Here is a 9768-nt window from a genome sequence, read left to right as displayed (position 1 = left end):
AACACTTCTCATCTTCCACAGTGAAGACAGAGGCAAAAAATGCATTCAGCTTCTTTGCCATTTCCCTATCATCTTTCAGTACTCCTTTTACCCCTTGGTCATCCAAGGGCCTCACTGCCTCCCTGGCTGGTTTCCTGCTTCTAATGTATTTGAAGAAAGTTTTATGGATGGTCTTTATATTTTTTGCTATATGCTCCTCATATTCCCTTTTTGCCTGCCTGATCACAGACTTGCATTTTATTTGCTACAGCCTGTGTTCCCTTTTATCAACCTCACTGAGGCTGCGGTCACACGGAGCATTAGGCACGCTAGAGGGACGGAAGATAGGCGGATTTTCCGGGTGCGATCTCACCGCCACATCTGGGAAGTGTCGAGCTCCCGTGGCGAACCCGAGGCTTCCCGCGGAAGATGCGCAGTAAAAAACTAGTACCTCGGAGGTACTCGTTTCCTGAAACCGCGGGGCAAGGGTGGGCGTCTGGTCACGTTTCTGGTGGCAGTTCCGGTGCCCACCCATGTCCCCTCGCAAAAAGGTTTTTTTCCCCCAAAGTCTCCACGGATGCGCACAAGCACCCAAGGGAGCATGCGCACATTTGAGTTTAAAAGAACCCCCAACCCCGTTTGCCCCGCGCCCCGCTTCTTTGCCGCGCCGCAGGACTGTGGAGTGATCGGCACCTCCCCCCTACCACGGGACCTCCACGGGACCTCCACAGTAGGTCTGCTCGCGCAACCGTGCGGTTTTTAGCCCCGGGGCAAACAGCCACGCTTCCCCCCTGCATTTTCCTGCCTGTGTGCCCGCAGCCTGAGACTAGCTTTCCACCGCTTAAAGGAATCCTTTTAAACTTTTACAGCTTCCATTACTTTGTTTGTAGGCCTTTTTCTATACTTATTTGTGCCTTTCCTAACCTGCGGTATATATTTTTTTCTAAGCTTCTAGGGTTTTAGTTTTAAATAGTCTCTGAGCTTCCCCAATGGTTTTGACCCTTTCTACTTTTCCTTTCAGTTTCTTACTCACATGTCCCCTCATATCAGAGAAGTTACCCCTTTTAAGTTAAAAGTGGTTGTGTCAGTATTTTTGGGCAATTCCCTATTTAAACAAATGTTAAACTCAATAACATTATAGTCACTGTTACCAAGCGGTGCAATCACTTTTACATCTCTCACCAGGTCTTGGGCATTACTTAGGACCAAATCCAAGACCACCTCTCCCCTGGTAGGTTCTGTGACCATCTGTTCCACAGCACAGTCATTGAGAGTGTCTAGAGACTCAATCTCTCTTTCCCGATTTGAACAATATGTGGATAGTTAAAATCACCTATTATGACACAGTTATTTTGTCTAGCCTCTATCTTTAATTAATTCATCATTTTATAATCCTCCTCTCTCTTTTGATCTGGTGGGCAATAACAAACTCCCAGTGGCCCCGTTCTCACGGAGGATTTTCTGTACTAAAGGCATGAATGTCAGGCGGATTTTTGGGGTGTGATCACACCGCAAGATCTGGGAAGCATAGAACACCCATGGCCAACCCATGGCGTCCCGCCAAAGATGTGCAGTAAAAAAGTACCTCGGAAAGTGCACTAGTATCCGGAAAACGCAGGGCAGGGGCAGGCATCTGATCGCGGGAGCGCTAGTATCATGTGGCATCTGGTGCCCGTCCACATCCCGTCGCAAACCGGATGTTTTTCATAAGCGCATGCGCACAAAAACAAAACTGAAAGCAGTGGTGCTCCACAGAACTGCGCATACACACAAACGCAAAACGCTTGCCACGCAGCTTCTTTGCCACGCTCCAGCATCGCTGTGTGACTGCCAGCTAACAGCCTAAGCGCGAAGACTCGGGGGACCATGTGATCGGGCTACCACACTTTATTTTGCTCCGGGGCAAACAGCCACGCCTCCCCCCCCCCCGCGTTATCTGGCCCGTGTGACCGGGGCCAGTGTTCATCTTCATTTTGGGGCCACTATTTCAACCCATAGCATTTCCAGAAGTGAATCCAATTCTCTTACCCTCTCAATCTTACTGTATACCCTCTCTGACATACAGAGCCACCCCATCTCCAACCCTTCCCCCCTATCTTTGATATAATTTATAACCAGGAATCACTGTATCGCACTGATTTTTCTCATCCCACCAAGTTTCTGAAATACCCACCATGTCTATTTCACACACACCCCAACACCAAGCATTCCAACTCCCTGATTTTACCTCAGACACTTCTAGCATTTTTATATAAACATCTATAATCTCCCATACATGTTAAGCCCGCCACCTTCCTCTTGCTGCCTCGAGGCCTTACCAGGCAGTCCATATAGTTAGCCACAGTCTCAGTGGACAATTCTAACCCATTTCCTTGTAGAAAAGTAACAGCTACCTCCTTCATCTCCTTGAGATGAGCCATCCAAAACCAGAGACTTTTCATCTCCTGTTGGCTTTCCCCTAATATTCAAAATATAAAGGAAAGTGTAGTATGTTCTTTGGTGTAGGTTTGGTGTAGGGGTTAGGAGCGCAAACTCTAAATTTGGGAGAACCGGGTTTGATTCCCCACTCCTCCACTTGCAGCTGCTGGATGACCTTGGGCAAGCCATAGTTCTGTCAAAGCTGTTCTCTCAAAGAGCAGTTCTCTCAGGGCTCTCTCAGCCCCACCCACCTCACAGGGTGTCTGTTGTGGGGACGGGGAGGGAAAGCAGCTTGTTAGCTGCTCTGAGACCCCGAGTGAAGGGCGGGGTATATATCCAATCTCTTCTCTTCTTATTATTATTTGAATTGAAACATGAAACACCCATTTTCCAAAGCTGTATTCCAGGTTTTAAGAGACAGGAAACTTTCCATGAGTTTAAACCACATGATATATAGAGGAACCCTGAGCTGGATAGTCCAGGCTAGCCTGAACTCATCTGATTATGGAAGGTAAGCAAGGTCGACCATGATCAGTATTTGGAAGGGAGACCACCAAGGAATACCAGAGGCACTATGCAGAGGCGGGCAACGGCAAACCACCTCTGAATGTCTCTAGCTGTAAAAACCCTACAGACTTGCTATATGTCAGATGCGGCTTGATGGCAAAAAAGAAAAAAAAATCAGGGAAAAAGTACATAAACAGGAATGTTAACCTATAGAAACAGAGTCCTCTTCAAATGATGCTCCCATTGTATATGAATGACCACTAAATCTTGCTGGAAACTCAAGTCCTGACTTTCGATAGGGAAAATGATCAGAACTAGGAGAAAGGAGGACCACCTGCCATAATGACAAACACTGATCCATAAACACTGGTCCAAAGACATCAAGAGGAAGGGCTTGTTGGGGCTGGGGGACAAGCAAGAAAGCTAAGATGAGGTTCCATCCTCCATATTAATTAGCCATCTTTAATCAAGCCCTCATGTGGAAAGATAGACCTAGAAGGATAGAATATCTGCTTGATACCTCCCTGGTATGGACTGACTGGAATTAGGAAATCCCTCTAGAGTATTTACAGGACTTTCAAGATTGATGGAGCAATGATGAACTAGGTAGTGGGGGAAGGTTTTGTTGCCCGGGTGACAAACAACAAAATCCAAATTATCTCAAGGTCTGACTATTCGCTGGCTGACAAAATAGAGCTCTGACCTGTTAAAATGGAAGTCAGGAACATCAATCAGGTCAATATGTCAGATTTAGCACATGATAACCACCTTTTCTCTGGCAGGGATCCTGCGCCATAAACATCTGTACAACAGGAAAATATATGGGCTATGGGTATTAAGTACTGGAGGGAGGGAATAGTGTTGTCAGCTCTTGGTTGGGAAAATACCTGGAGATTTTAAGGGTAGATCCTGGGGACGCCAGGGTTTGGGGAGGGGAGGGACCTCAGCAGGGTATAATGCCATAGAGTCAGCAGGGTATAATGCCCTCCAAAGCAGTCCTTTTCTCCAGGGAAACTGATCTTGGTATGGAGATAGATTGTAGTAGTGAGAGATCTCCATGTTCTTCCTGAAGGTTGGAACCCTAGGAACAATATTGCACTGGAATTGTCCAAATATAATAGTGATTAGCAGGAGCACATATATGGGCATTAAGGAAACACCACACTAAAAGAATCTGTATGTACTGATATGTATGGTCAGACCAAGACTGCTTTTTTACACTGTTGGATCATTACACACATGAACTTTAATAACACCAATGAGCAAAACAGATAAAATAAACTGAAGGAACTAGAAGCTGCAGCAAATCCCATGTGCTACAGTTCTGGCAATGAGTGGAACAGAATTTTAGATCTCTGGCAGGTGTGGAACACAGCACAGACTAGTGCAGTGTTCATGAATATGTAAGATCTGGGTAGTAGTTATCCATGCCCTAGTTGCATCTGGACTAGACTATTGCAACATGTTCCTTACAGGGCTGCCTCCACAGACTGTTCAGAAGCTTACAGAATCATAGAGTTGGAAGGGAGCTCCAGGGTCATCTAGCCCAACCCCCTGCACAATGCAGGAAATCCACAAATACCTCCCCCCACACCTCCAGTGACCCCTATTTCATGCCCAGAAGATAACAAAAAAACCTTCAGGATCCCCAGCCAAACTGGAAAGAGCTATGGCTCAGTGAAAAGCCTCTGCTTTGCATGTAGAAAGTCCCAGGTTCAATCCCTGACATTTCCAGTTTAAAAAAGAACCAGGTAGTAGGTGATGTGAAAAACCTCTAAACTGAGAACCTGGAGAGCTGCTGCCTGTTTGAATAGACAATGCTGACCTTGATGGACCAAGGGTCTGAGTCAGTATAAGAGAGCTTCATGTCTTTGTGTTCAAAATGTGCAAAATGTGTTCATGGGTGTTCATGTGCATCTGTTAGTGCTGACATGCCCTAGTTTGGGGAACTATGTCCCCTCCATGTCTTAAAAAAAGGATATTATTGCATTGGAAAAAGTGCAGAAAAAGGCAACTAGAATGATAAAAGGGTTGGAACACTTTCCCTATGAAGAAAGGTTAAAATGCTTGGGGCTCTTTAGCTTGGAGAAACGACGGCTGAGGGGTGACATGATCGAGGTTTATAAGATTATGCATAGGATAGAGCAGGTAGAGAAAGAAGTACTTTTCTCCCTTTCTCACAATACAAGACTTCGTGGGCACTCAATGAAATTGCTGAGCCAGTCGGGTTAGAACAGATAAAAGGAAGTACTTCTTCACCCAAAAAGTGATTAACACATGGAATTCACTGCCACAGGAGGTGGTGGCAGCTACAAGCATGGACAGCTTCAAGAGGGAATTAGATAAACATATGGAGCAGAGGTCCATCAGTGGCTATTAGCCACAAGGTATAGACAGGAACTCTCAGTCTGGGGCAAGTGATGCACTGTATTCTTGGTGCTTGGGGGGGGGGAACAGTGGGAGGGCTTCTAGTGTCCTGGGCCCCCTGCATGACCTCCTGATGGCACCTGGTATTTTTGGCCACTGTGTGACAGAGTGTTGGACTTGATGGGTCATTGGCCTGATCCAACATTGGCTTCTCTTATGTTTAAAAGAACAGCACCAACTTTCTATTTGTTTCTAGGCAGAATAACCTTTAAAACTCTAAGTGGTCTGGGACCTTGGGACTTTGCTTCCATATGAACCCACCTGGATACTTTGATCTTCTTTAGAGTCTCTGATTTTGTATGCCCCAATTCCTGAAGTAACATGGATGTCCACTGCAAATAAGGTCTTTTTTGTAGTGGCTCTTAAGTTGTAGAATGTCATTTTCACAGTTATTTGCTTGGCTACTAAGCCTGGAATTTCAGGTGCCATGTTGAAAAACCTTTCTGTTCAGTCAAGTTTTTGGTTGATTAACTCTCTCTCTCTTTTTCTCTCTGCATGTTGTTATTCTTACTGACTGAATGCTGGGTTACCATATCATTAATTTTATAGGTATTTCCCATCATTTTTGGAGCACATCGTTATAGTTTAGGGTTGCCAAGCTCCAGGTGGTGAGTGAAGTTCCTCTGGAATTACAACTGATCTCCAGACAACAGTTCCCCTGGAGAAAATGACTGCTTTAGAGGGTGGAGTCTATGACTTTATACCCTGCTGAGGTCCCTCCCCACCCCAGGCTCCACCCCCAAATCTCCAGGAATTTCTGAACCCAGAGCTGGCAACTTTAGAGTTATGCTAGCTGGCTGTCTCAGAACATTTTAGGCTGACAGGTGGGCTCTCAATCTGTCAAGTATCTTCTAAAGCAATGGGATGGGAGGGGAACCACTTATCACTGGACACAACCTTAAATATCTAGATCGCTTGGGATGTGCATGGCATTTCTGTTGCTGAACTGAAAGAGGCCAGACATCACGATGTCCCCTAGCCTTCAAGAAGCCCCCTCCTCATTTTGCACCTGCTTGGAGTCTCTTGGTGGCATTAGGGCAGCCAAAGGGTTAATCCCATGCCGATTCCCAGCTTGCCATTATCAATCCACTCCGCAAATCTGACAGCCTCATCTCATCAACGACCCCGCAGATTGATTTCTTGACTGGGAGCAATGAGCGGCTTCCCATGAAAAATGAGGCTTTGCGCCATCAATAGAAGTTCTAATTACAACTTAAATTCAGGACATTCCTTACCACAGAAGCCAGATTTATGGTGCTTCCAGGAGGGGTGTGCATCCTTTTTCTAATTAGAGTCGGCATTCATTTGCAGATTCCTTGATGGGCTCCAGCCCCTGGCTCTGGAAAGGTGCAGGTTGTGAGGATTGCCCTAAGACTGGAGCAAAGGCATCTCTGGGAGAAATTATTCTGTCATCCGGCACATTTGGGGGGGTGCCCTTCCCCTTCACTGACAGGGGATCACTACACTGTACCACGTCCATTTTCAGAAGCCATTTGTAACACGTACCAGAGTTTCAGAGGGTAACCATGTCAGTCTGCAGGGGAACAGCTAGATTCAAGTCCAGTAGTACCTTGGAGCCTGACCTGGGAGCCCAGGCTAGCCCAAACTCATCAGATCTCAGAAGCTAAACAGGGTCAGCCCTGCTCAGTATGTAGAGGAGAGGCCACCAAGGATCTCCAGGGACACTACACATAGGCAAGCAATGGCAAACCACCTCTGTTTGTATTTTACCTTGGAAACCCTATGGGGTTGCCACAAGTTGGCTTCAACTTGATGGCACAGTTTACCTTTTTGTTCTGGTGTGGATGGTCCAGGCTAGACTGAGCTCATCAGATCTTGGAAGCTAAGCAAAGTCAGCCCTGGGTATTATTTGGATGCAGGGGTCTTTTCGTAGAAAAAGAGCTAGGGGAACTCATTAGCATAACTCATTAGCATATGCCACACCCCTGACATCACCGGAAGAGCATATGCCACACCCCCTGACATCACTGGAAGTGTGTCATAAGGCCACACCCACCACTCAGTTAGTCTTAGTCTTAAAGGTTAGTCTTAAAGGTGCTATTTGTTAGTCTTAAAGGTGCTATTTGAACTCTTGGACTATTTTGCAGCAACAGACTAACACAGCTACCTCGGGGAAGCTCCTGGATGGGGCTGGGAGTCCTTGCGGAGGCCACGTGGAGTGGCCTCGGCCAGGCAGAGGGGGAGGACGCCAACTTACCCTCCTGCTTCTTCCTCCTTCTGCAACAGAATGAGGCTGGAAGCAGGGGGCTGCCGGAAGAAAGGGCGGGGCTTCGTTGTGTGCCCTGCCCCCCTGCACCTCACCCGGGGGGACTGCGTTCCCCCGCGTTCCCCCCCGAAATGACCTCTGCTTGGATGGGAGACCACCAAGGAAGTCCAGGGTCACTATGCAGAGCCAAGCAATGGCAAACTGCCTCTGAATGTCTCTTGCCTTGAAAACCCTACAGGGCTGACAAGTCAGCTGCGACTTGACAGTGCAAAAAAAGAAAAGAAAAGCACCTTAGGGATGAACAAGATTTTCAGGGTATAAGCTTTCAAGAGTCAAAGTTTCCTCCATCAGCTACTTTGACTGTCAAAAGCTTATACTCTGAAAATCTTGTTCATCCCTAAGGTGCTACTGGACTCCAGTCTAGCTGTTTAGCATGTACCATGTAACATATGTCAGATCAAGCCCTCCATACTATTGTAAACATTTAAACAAATAAACCCTGATGCATCACTTGTAGTTTAGTGAGGTTACCAAATCCATATCTGTGGGGACACAGTCTAGAATTTGGAATTGCACTTTGAATAAAACCAACATTGTGAAAATTAATGAGCCCCTTCTAAGCTGAATCAAGGGAAGTTATCTCATTACTAAGTTGCAGTCTTAGGGTGTGGTCACACAAGCAGTTTGTCACGGCAGTATATCATCTCTAAATAAGCCGAGTTTGGGATGCTTTGCATAGATCACACAGTGCCCCTTAAGCCAGCATCATAGTGCCGCAGGCCCATGGCTGATTGTTCACATCACTAACGCACCGCAACCATGGAGCTGTGGCTGGGTTGGTTGTTTTTTACTGAAGTCCCGCTGTGCATGTACAGAATCAGAGAAATGCACATGTGCTCCTGGCTGTGTTCTATGGAGGCGCTTAAGTGCACATCAGAGTGGGGTTAGGAGAAAAAAAGGACACGCCAGAAATGGAGTGGAATGATCACACCGCTCATACGTTTCCATGGTGCACCTGGGCGTTTAGGGACCTGGAAACCTGCCATGGAAGCACCTAACGGAGATAGCCAGGTGAATTAAGCATGAGGTAGGGACAAGTGTGGCACAGGAGCCAGATGTGCATGTTTGATTGCACCAGTATGATCCAGAGGGAAGGGGTGGGGTGGCTATGTTGGGCCAACTGCTTATGTGATCACACCCTTAGTTATGGCCCATTATGAACTAGAAGATGATTTTCCCCCTCCCTTAAGATGTGGCTGCTCTTTTCCCTTTTTGTCAACATTAGTTGATCCTGCTACTACATTCATTGTGGGCCTATGAGCCAATAACCGTAATTTTCTTTGGGCAACACTTGTCACACTGTGTGTGTTTCCCTTCAAGCTTCAGGTTTATCAGAACCATGATGTCGGGGACAGGAAAGAATTTTCCCTGAAGTTGGATATGTGACAGAGATTCAATATTTGGAGGCGGTAATCCAGGGATCTCCAATGTGGTGCTTGTAGGCACCATGGAGCCTGTCAACACCTTTCCTCATGCCCACCAAACGTTTATAGAAAGTGGGTGTGGCCAGGTGGGAATTTTGTCCAACAAGACTTCTGATTGGCCACAGAAGATTTGATTGACTGTGGAATTTTTTAAATGTTGCTTTTGGCAGCAGCTGCCACCACAGAACACGAATCTTCACTGCATGACTGAAGGTAAGCTGCAGCAACCATTTTGGTGGGCATGACCACCCCACTGTGTCAGAATTCCAAAGGTGCCCACAGGCCCCAAAAAGATTTGGGGGCCCTACAGTCATCCCTTGAATAGCAGTGCTCAAGGCCTACAACAGGGAAGGGCTTTGGCCTCTGTGCCATGACTGTAGACCTTCTGGGGACATCTGGCTGTCCACTGTGTGAAACAGCATGCTGGACTAGGTAGAACATTGGTTTGGTCCTGCTCAGTTGCTCTAATATTCTTATCTCATTTTCTCCTGAGGTACCGGTATATTTTATCGATTGATCCATTATGATTGTGCCTTGTTTTTCAGACAAGATTGGATCACAAATCGTTACACAACTGTTAAACTCATCATAATATATTAGGGAAGTGTAGACAGCAGTTATCTTCTGGTACCTGCGAAATGATTATCATGTGGTTCTTTTCTATACTGGGAGTGGGTAGTAAGTCGATTAGCTCAGCTCTGTCTGCGTTGTGGTTAGTATTAAAAA

The sequence above is a fragment of the Gekko japonicus genome, unplaced genomic scaffold, assembly GCF_001447785.1.
Source record: "Gekko japonicus isolate JY-2015 unplaced genomic scaffold, Gekko_japonicus_V1.1 scaffold112, whole genome shotgun sequence".
NCBI classification, from domain to species: Eukaryota; Metazoa; Chordata; class Lepidosauria; order Squamata; family Gekkonidae; genus Gekko; species Gekko japonicus.
The sequence above is the reverse complement of the archived record's forward strand: the minus strand, read 5'-3'. Positions refer to the sequence as shown.